The sequence below is a fragment of the Hippopotamus amphibius genome, chromosome 8 (genome assembly GCF_030028045.1).
Source record: "Hippopotamus amphibius kiboko isolate mHipAmp2 chromosome 8, mHipAmp2.hap2, whole genome shotgun sequence".
NCBI lineage: Eukaryota > Metazoa > Chordata > Mammalia > Artiodactyla > Hippopotamidae > Hippopotamus > Hippopotamus amphibius.
In genome coordinates, this window is record NC_080193.1 from 120,887,714 (window position 1) to 120,897,767 (window position 10,054).

A 10,054-nucleotide genomic window follows, 5' to 3' on the forward strand; every position below is an offset into this window, starting at 1 on the left:
GGGTAAAACCTTTCCCACTGCCCTCAAAACAGACTCTCATTCTAAACCACACTATCAAGAGCACCAGTTTTTTTTTTTTTTTTTTTTAAGAAAGAACTGGAAAATTTTATTAGAGCCAAATTTGAGGATTATAACTCGGGAAGAGCATCTCAGAAAGCTCTGAGAACTGTTCCGCCCACTAGAAGTCAAGACACAGTTTATATAAGTTTTTTGAGACAGAGGGCTGCACATTAAATGAGGTAGTATTGACAGATTACATACTCTAGATCTAAGCACCATCGTGGTGGGTCATATGACCCCTACAAGATCAAGAAGAAATGCTGTCTTCCAAGGAGTTGTCTTGTTGATGCTGGGAGAATGTTGCTCTTTATGGTTGAGCAGGCATTCCTGCCCATGGGAGAGGCCTGGTCAATGCACATTGGCGGGGGACCTCCCTGGTGGCGCAGTGGTTAAGAATCTACCTGCCAATGCAGGGAACATGGGTTCAATCCCTGGTCCGGGAAGATCCCACATGCCACGAAGCAACTAAGCCCATGTGCCACTACTATTGAGCCTGCGTGCTAGAGCCCATGAGCCACAACTATTGAGCCCGTGTGCCACAACTACTGAAGCCCACGCGCCTAGAGCCCGTGCTCCACAAGAAGAGAAGACACCACAATGAGGAGCCCATGCACTCCAATGAAGAGTAGCCCCTGCTCACCAAAACTAGAGAAAGTCCATGTGTAGCAATGAAGACCCAATGCAGCCAATAAATAAATATATTTTTAAAAATGCACAATGGTGGGAGAAGGATGGCAAAAGGGCATAGAAGAACCTTCATGTTTAAATTTTTCTTGTCTTGCCACAAAATATGAACTTTATTTCACACCAAGTACCCCTGAGCACACGGGAAGCCACAGGCAAAGCCCTGTGTGTCTATTTTTTTTAAGCCAGAACTGTCTTTTAAAAAAAAAATTCCCAAATTTCATAACTTCATTAGATACTCTTCCACAAATAGGACTTCCAAATGGCTTTTCGATCCAATGTAGGAGAATTCCTTGTTTTTCACAAGAGAGAACTCAGCTAAAAGAGACAAGAGATGTACGCAGGCTGGGGATATTGTTTGAAGTGAGAGGATAGTGTGACTTGTAAACAACATTAAAAGGTCTCCTGTATGGGACTTGAAGTGAAAAGAGAAACATTTGTCTGAGGGTAAGCCTTCTTGTTCTTTTATGCTCCTCCGTATTTGTAGCGCAGATGTATGCTCACAGATAAAATCTGCCCTCTTCTTTTGGAACCTCCCTGACCACTTGTCAGTGCCCATATCTTAGGAGATCTGCTTCCTCTCAGGTTCCCCCATCACAAGAATGACTCTGATATCCTTCCTTTAGTCTATGCTCTGAATGCTGTCCAGTCTATCAGAGGCATCTCATTTTAAACCTGGATTGGTCACGATAAATTTCAGGCATCAACAAGTAAACTACAGATAAGTTCTCTGCTTTCCTTGAACTCATCCCATGCCTATATATTCATTCTTTCTCTCACTGAATATTTCCTGACACCTACTCTATGCCAGGCACTGTGCTCAGAGCTACAAAAACAAACATACATAAGACAGGTCACCACACTCCAGAAAATTACAGTAGACACCCATGAGATTAACATGAAACAAAGAACTACACTTTTTAAAGTGCAATACTCCATGTGGGAACAAAGAAAGGAGTAGTCAATTCTTTGAGTCGGCAAAAGCTTTATCTGAAGGGGGACATCTACGCTGACTCTTTCAATATGATTAGGTGCTTACTGGATAGGTTGGTGGTGCTTTAAGACTGCATGAAATCAGATGGTGCACTTAGGCATGTGGCATAGAGCAGGGAGTGGTATGAAGAGATGCAGAAGAGGTAGACAGGGTTTAGATCATGGAAACCTCATGCACCATGCCAAGGAGTATGACTTTTTATTACATTCAGAAAAATATTTTATGCAATACCACAATATGCCTAGAGAGATTGAAGTGATGGGAAATCAGAAGCAGATAGTTTAGTTAAATGTACTAATGTATTAAAATAGGAGAGAAATACCAAGAGCCTGAATTAAATCTTAAAAGGCTAAAGAGGAAGGAGTGGGGTGAGGGCAAGGGAGGAACTGAGCGTGGCGTAACAGTTCTGGGGTGACTAGGTGTTGCCATTCATTGTGATAAAGTGTGAAGGAGGGAAGACTCTCAGATGGGAAGATAATCACAGCATGGGTGGTTGTGCTGAATCTGCATTTTCTGGGACATGCAAGTGAATGCGTTTCAGAGACAATTAGATAATTTTGGGACTCAGGAGAGACACGCTAAAGATACTATTTTGGTGGCATCATTAATATAAAGGTGGACAATGGAAAGCATGTATAAAGAGAATAAAACAGAGCTTTGAGAGAATCTTGAAGGATACCAAAGTTTAGGGTCATGCAGATGAAAAGCAAGCCACAATAGGTCTACGAAGGAATCATTAGAGAGGTGAGAGAACCAGAGAAATGTCAAGTCTCAGACGAGCAAGAGGAAGGCTCCCTCTGAGCTTTTTCCACATGGCTGGTTTCCTTATTTCCCTATCCACTTTTTCTGCCAGCATAGGACTTATCTTCTTTCTCCCCAGTTACTATCAGAGATACCAGATAGCAAACCCTCTCTCAAGTCTCAACTCTACCAGCCTTCGTCCTAACTTTTAGTTCCATCTCTGCTCCTCTAAGCCTGGCAACTAAAGATGATCACTAACTACAAACAACCTCACTGCTCCCAATTCCTGCTACCTCAGTCTCGTCAAATTTATGAAGGAGTTGGCTCTTTGAAGAAGATGATGGACGTATAAATCTTAGTGCTTGCAAACCTCACAGGGAGAACACAGCTGTATTAGAACAGCAGGGGAAGCAAGAGGGTCTACACAGGGAGGCCAAGTCTTGGGCTCAGCAGGGGAAGAATGAAGGCAGATAAGGACATGGCTATTCTTGAACATAACACCCCGGGCCCTGTTGTCAGATGCCAAATCTTCCCAGTAGCGCTGCCCCTGTGGTATGGTGCTGGCCTGAGTGATCGGCATGGAATTGCATTGCTGGTTTATAGAGGTCAGACCCTGAGAAGATCAGACATTCTTGACGTTTTAAGTGAGCTCACGCCACGCAGGTACTTTGGTGATGGGTTTGAGAGTGGGCTGAGTTTTGAATAAACTTGGGGATTTTAGAGAAACATGGTTTAGAAATTTGGTTCAGAGTCCATGGTGGAAGGATTTCAGAGAGGCCGTACACTTCCAATAAAGTGGGGGTTTTGTTCTGGGGAACTCAGTGGCTAAAGACTTGGCTGTTTGAATTTTTGCTAATGGAGGAACTTGGAGCCCAGGCATCCCCTGCTCTCTGTCTGTCTCTGTCTGTCTCTGTTTCTCTTTTCCTCCTTCTCCCTCTCCCTCCTCTCCCCCTGCCTCTCTCTCTCTCTCTCTTTCACACGCACACACACACACACAAACAGGTTTGTAACCTTGTGCCCTACTAAAGTAAGACTAGATAGATAGATGTGAATTAATCATCTATTCAACGTGTGTGCATCAGACCTGCACAAAGTGTGGTATGTATATTGCAGTCTAAACATAAAATGCAAATTCTGATTCAGCAGGTCTGGGGTGGGGCCTAAGATTCTGCGTTTCTACCAGGCTCCCAGGTGATGCCACAGCTGCTAGGCTATGGATCACACGTTGAGGAGTAAGGTTTTAAGAGAATATTCTTGGTTGAGTTTCATTACACAGTTAGACCAGTAAAGTATAAAATCTACTGTCAGTAACGCCAGCAAAGGTACTCTGAACTGAGCAGCTAAGTGTAAATCGCTCTTTTCTGTCAACATCTTGTGGCTGAAAAATTAAATTAGACTATGTAATGAAAATCTCTTTTGACATTTAGTTATAAGCCATATTAATCCTTTTTTTATGATAAGATAAAATTTTGAAGCCTGCTATCTTTTACTAACAGATTCAATGAATTATAGTTAGAAATCCCATCTTTATAACTGTCTGTAAATTGTCATGGTAAAATTTCTAGAGTAGTTCAGATTCTTTATTTAAACTAAATGCTTTTTTCACACTAACAGAATGATTTGTAAAGAATACTGTTAGCTGTTTCCTTCCTTCCTTCCTGCCATCCTTCTTCTCTCCCTCCCAGCTCTCTCCCTTCCTCCCTCCCTCCCTAAAAGGAGAGTAGCAGCTTCCATAATAACTTAAGTTCATAATGAGTCTATTTAATAAGGGGGAAAATCCAGAAAATAATTTTCTAACTGTATCCTTATTGAAATTTTAATTTGAATGGGTCTTCTCATTCTTGAGAATGAATATGATTACTGAGAATCCAAATCTTAACATCAGACATCTATGTTGATAGATTCTCCCGAGTAGTTGATCTATTTTTATCTCAAAAGACTTCAACACTTAAATCTTTAGTTGTTTGCAGCCCACTGTGGGCTGAGCACATCAATGATGTACCATGATTTTGAAGAATAGCTGATTCTAAAAATTCACCCCTTTGTCCAACATTAACCATACTGATGTTCTGAAGAAGACTAATTCTGTGAACCAGATTATTATTCACCAAAGGGGAATTCTGTGGCTACCTAAGTTTGGTAAAATCTGGGTTCTTTAACTCTCTCTTAGATATCCACAAAGCATGTAAATATTTGAAAAATTCTGAAAATCAACCTGTTGTACTCTACAACAGTGTTTCTCAAGTTTGTTTGTCCACAGAGTACACTTTGGGGAATGTTTCCCTTTTCCATTTTCAATCTTTTTCCGTAGTGATTAAATTTTTGGCTTGAGGAAGACCTGGACAGAATGTTGTTCCTTCTCTCATCAGTAAAAAAGAAAGCCTTCACAGAAAGTCAGATGACGTTCTCTGAAGTCTTTTTGGAAAACCAGGACATCCTGAGCTGCGCTGGACACGGGGATGTCTAACAAGGTGGGGGATGGAGTAGTCGGGATACGATGAGAGCTGTCATGACTTGTCACCTGGCTGGCACACCAGATGAATGTCAGAGCGCTGTCAGCAAGGAATGAAAGTGAGCATGGCTTCTGGGAAGGCAATTAGCAAAGCCTAGAAGAGATTTAAAAAAACATGTGTTTACCACCTCCACCCTTTTCATACTGGTTCCAGTCACCATCTTTTCTCATTTCTTTAAAAGCCTTTTTACTGGTGCTTCCATTCCTGTCTCCTTACTATCAATTCTCCACATAGCTGCCGGAGTGATCATAAATCATAAATCAAGGCATGTTACTTCCCTGCTCAAGCCCTTCCAATGGGTTTGCATTTCATTTAGCACAATGAAATATAGCCCCTTGGCCATGGCTAACAGGGCTTGTGAATTGCTGCAACCTCACCCCATGCTTTGTTGTTCAGTTCATTCTAATCCTGGCCTTTTTGCTGTTCCACCAAAATGCTAGGCTGTTTTTTAAATCTTGCGCCTTGGTACTTTCTATAGTCTGCCCATACATTTCTTTCTTCAGATTTTCACATGACCTGCTCCCTTATTCCCTGCTACGTTACCTCCTCGGGGAGAACCTCCTTGATCAGGCTTTATTTTTTTGATACACATTTTTTGTCATATGCTTTTACACTTGTCTATTTTCTGCTGCCTCCACTAGGATATAAAAACAGGAGTTGCTCTTGCCTATCTCCACATGCTTAGCACTTAGAACAGTGCATCACACAGTGTCTTGAAAATATCTGTGGAATGCATGAATAAAATCCGTAAAGTTAAAAGAGAAAATCATCACGGTCAGTTAAAAGTGAAGGCTGTGGGTTGTTTGTAAAGAACACTACAGAGTAACAGAAATCATTTGGCGATCACAATGAGAACTCTGAATAGCAAAGTCCTTGTTGACATCTTCAATCTCTTTACAGCCAGGGAGGAGGCTAAATGCACCGAGTGTTAGCAAGGCTAAAAAAAATTGCATTTGTAGTATATATAGGATGGATAAACAACAAGGTCCTACTGTACAGCACAAGGAACTATATTCAGTATCCTGTGATAAACCATAAGGGAAAAGAATAAGAAAAATAATATATATGTATAACTGAATCACTTTGCTGTACAGCAGAAATGAACACAACATTGTAACTCAACTATACTTCAATAAAATAAAAAAAAATTGCATTTGCAAAACTTGATTTTCAAATTCTGTGTCTTTGATTCCATTTGAACCCCCAGCTGGGCCTTCTGCTGATACCTCTTGCATCTACAGCACTATCATGCTGATGTAGGAACCAGAGACTTCCCATCAGCATAAGGGAGGGCCACCTATAAAGACTTAAGATTGGAGCACTGATTCTTAGAGAGTATCACAGATTGAAATGGACCAAAAAACAAAACAAAAACAACAACAACAAAACCCAGAATCTAAGCTGCCTTCTACATATTAGGTTTTAAATTCACTTTCCACTTAGCCAAAACTGATCCTTCCCTTACATTCAAACTCTATTTGAAAGACTCTTCCTTAAAACACATCTTATAAGCCATTAAAATCCAAGTCTAGATGACTCGTAAATTTAACAGACAATTCTATCTGGGCTCTGCATTGTTTCACATACACAGAAACCAAATTCATTTTCCTTATATGTAAGAATATTCTGAGTACAGATAGATGATGTTGTCAGACCTTAACACTTAGCCTGAGTTCTGTTCAAACCTGTATTTTTAAAGCTTATGGCTTATCTACTATATCTTGTTTCTTACGGTACATATTAAATTCAAGGAGCAAGATTTATATTAGAAGTTAGATGGGAAATCTGGAACTGATTAAAGACATTCACTTTTAACTTATGGCCTTAGTCCCAGAAATTTTATATTAGCAATGTAAAGCATTCCAAGCTAAGAGAAAAACTGGATTAAAATGAATATGAGGTTACTTTTCAAAAGGCTTTGTAGTTCTGTCAATGACCTGGTGATAAACGTTCAAGTAAAATCTGTACTGTGACGAAAGCTTTCTACCAGCCACAGCGCCCTGGGCACACCACAGTCTGCTTCTGGACAGTCGGCACAGAAATGCAGTGTGAGCCGGAGCTGACTAAGAGGCAGCTCTGGCAGGGACTGCTGGCTGCTCATCAGCGTTCATTCTCCCCTTAAAGCAATACAGCTAAGCTCGGCATCTGACCTCCGAGCAGGGACCATCTTTTCTGGCATGGCCACTCCTCCCCCAGTCCTTGCCGCTAAATATGGCTCTCTGACGTCCTTCTCACCAGGGGAAAGTCAATGGAAGTACTGCCTGCCTCTTCCAGTGCTGGGACTTAAAACGATGTGCATATGATCCTTCAGGCATTTTCTCCCTCAAAAAGCTGGGACAAACTCTATTTAAAGGAACCTTCATTAGAAAACATTCCTTATGGGGTAGGGGAAACACCCCAGATGACAGTGGCGAAAGAAGATGGAAGAAGCCTGGGTCCCTGAAGTGCGGAGCATAGCAGCCCGCCTACTTGCCCCAGATTGACAGGTGAAGAGGAAACAAAAGTCATTTTTGGAGCCTTTCTATTGTTAGGATTCCCCAGGAGAGCATTAAAGCAGCTTAGCCTTTTACACTACATAATACAGGGGTCAAAGCCATCTTTGGTGCCACTCTCCTTTCAGGTTCTGTTCTGTCTTCATGGTGCCTTGTCATTTACCTGGACCCTCAGAAGCTACCTGTGTGTGTGCTCTGTTCTGGGTTCTTTCCTTCATGCTCTTGGCTTGTTTGGCATCTAAAATCTGAGTCCTGTTGCATTTATTTTTAGCCATCTGACACTTTCAAAAAACTCCGATAAACTTAGTCAATTTTTAGAAGCTTATAGGTCATTACTTCTCTGAAAGGTACTTATTTTTCCTAAGAGTTGTGACTTAATCCAAATTAAAGGATTTTTTTTTCTTGGCAGAAGTTCAAGCAGAAGCCCACAGACCATTCCAATGTCTGTCCAGTTAAATTCTATAACCCTAGACCTCCCCTCGTACATGAAAAGGAAAGAGCCTTTGCCTCAGTTTCTAAGGCTAAAGCCAGGCTCAGCTTCCCCTCTCATGACAGAAAGAGAGCTGAATGGGAGGCCAGGCCCTTCACGTCATCTCTTTTCCACTGTTTCTCTAGGTGGCTGGAAGTAAGAGATGATCCCAGTTTTTAATCTGAGAAACAGGCTTAATTTATAACATTACATGGACGTGAACTGCATAAACATCAATGACTACCTGCTATCTCTAAGCAGATTTAACTAATGAGATTGTGTGACTCAACTTAGGTTTCAGAGATTTCCATTTACTTGTCTCAGTGAAGTAGGCATTCAAAGTTTCTGAGTACTGCCTTAGATTCTCAAACTTCATCAGTCTTTGTGAGGCTTAAAGTGAAAGAATTTGCAGACAGCACTGACCAAAGGAAGTTCATGTTCCCTTGGGAACCTTTACCGGAAATTGGAGAATAATAGGTGCTCACTGCACATGTCAGTCTTTATAACACACTTTGCAGTGCTTTTCAAAAGCTGGGTGTTACTCTTTAGTGGGACATGACATAACTTACTGTGTCATGGTCATCATACAAAAAATAGGATGAACAGAATAGTAAAACAGTGCTTTCACTATAATTCCAATAAGTATTGTTTTGTGAAATTTACTTTCAATTGTATATAAATGTAAGGGTGTGTGTGTGTGCACGTGTATTAGTGTGTACTATGTTGTGATGCAAAACTGTATTTCTTACTCTTAAAAACAAAGTTTTGAAAAGGTTTAATTCAGCCCATTAGCTCATTTTGGAACCAGGATGGCTGCCTTCATGGGTACCTGCCTATGGCCTTAGTGTCATTGAATGGAGTCTCTTGACTTGATCTTGAAAGTGCTTCAGTGCCACCGAATTGCAATCTACATATTTATGTACCAGAGAGTTGGATCCAGGGCTATCCTTTTGCAAAATTATTTAATTCCTTCTGATTCTGTAAAAGTCAATCTCCAAATCCAAACAATACCCCAGTTTATTAAGAATAATGTCAGAAAAGAAAAGAAAATGACCCCACAATATATATTTATCTATGGCTACTAACTGAATTAAACACATGGAATAAACATTGGCCTCTAATTTTAAATTTCTTTAATCATGGACAACCTATGTTGTACTTTCTCAAAGTACCATGCAATTCCTTACCAAGAAAGCTCCAGGGTACAGCTGAACAATGTAGATGATGGATTATTTACTGCAATAAAAGGAATTTGGTCAGCTTTATGCACAAATGCATTTGTAGATTCTGCTACAGATTATCTTTTGAGGGAATAATGTTAGGGAAACATTTTTATTCTAAGTACAAAAAAGTATTACTTGGTAGAACTCAAATATCTTACAGTAAATTGGGTACTAGAGATTTTAGATTTTTATGTATAGAATAGTTTATATTCCAGATGAAATTACTTAGAGCTAGATGCGTATGTTTATTATTGTACATATTAAAATGTATAAAATATTTGCCAACACACTCAAAAACATAAATCAAGGGAAAGGAGAAATTTCTGACTGTCTTAGTTAGAAATACTGACACACTAGTTATCTTATGAATGATCATATTCAGTAGCTTAACTAATAACCTGCATCACTGTCTATTCTACAGTGAGAAGCAAACTTGAGCACAAACATGACTGAACAATAAACAGATGAAAATGTTTATATTGCTCTAAAAAACAGTTTGACTTTTTTAACTCTAAAAACATTCTGCTTTTCATAAATCAGTCTTCTAAGAATAATCTGTAAACTCATTAATTTGCTCAAAAGTACCAACTCAAAAATAAAAAAAGATAAAATATCAAAACTCATATCTTGAGAAAGCTTATAATAATTTTATTCTAATATGGTGCTCTTAATACTTCAATCAAGATCTCATTATTGTATATTTGAAAGCTTTAAGAAACTGCTTTACCTTTTTCCTATATAATACTATTGAGAAATGTTATTCAAATAATCTATAGGCTTTACGTATCCACTAAAACTTCACCATAAAATAAATCATTATGGGCTAAGACACAGTTTCTGTGAGCAGAGAAATATCTGAAAATATGCAAAAAATAAAA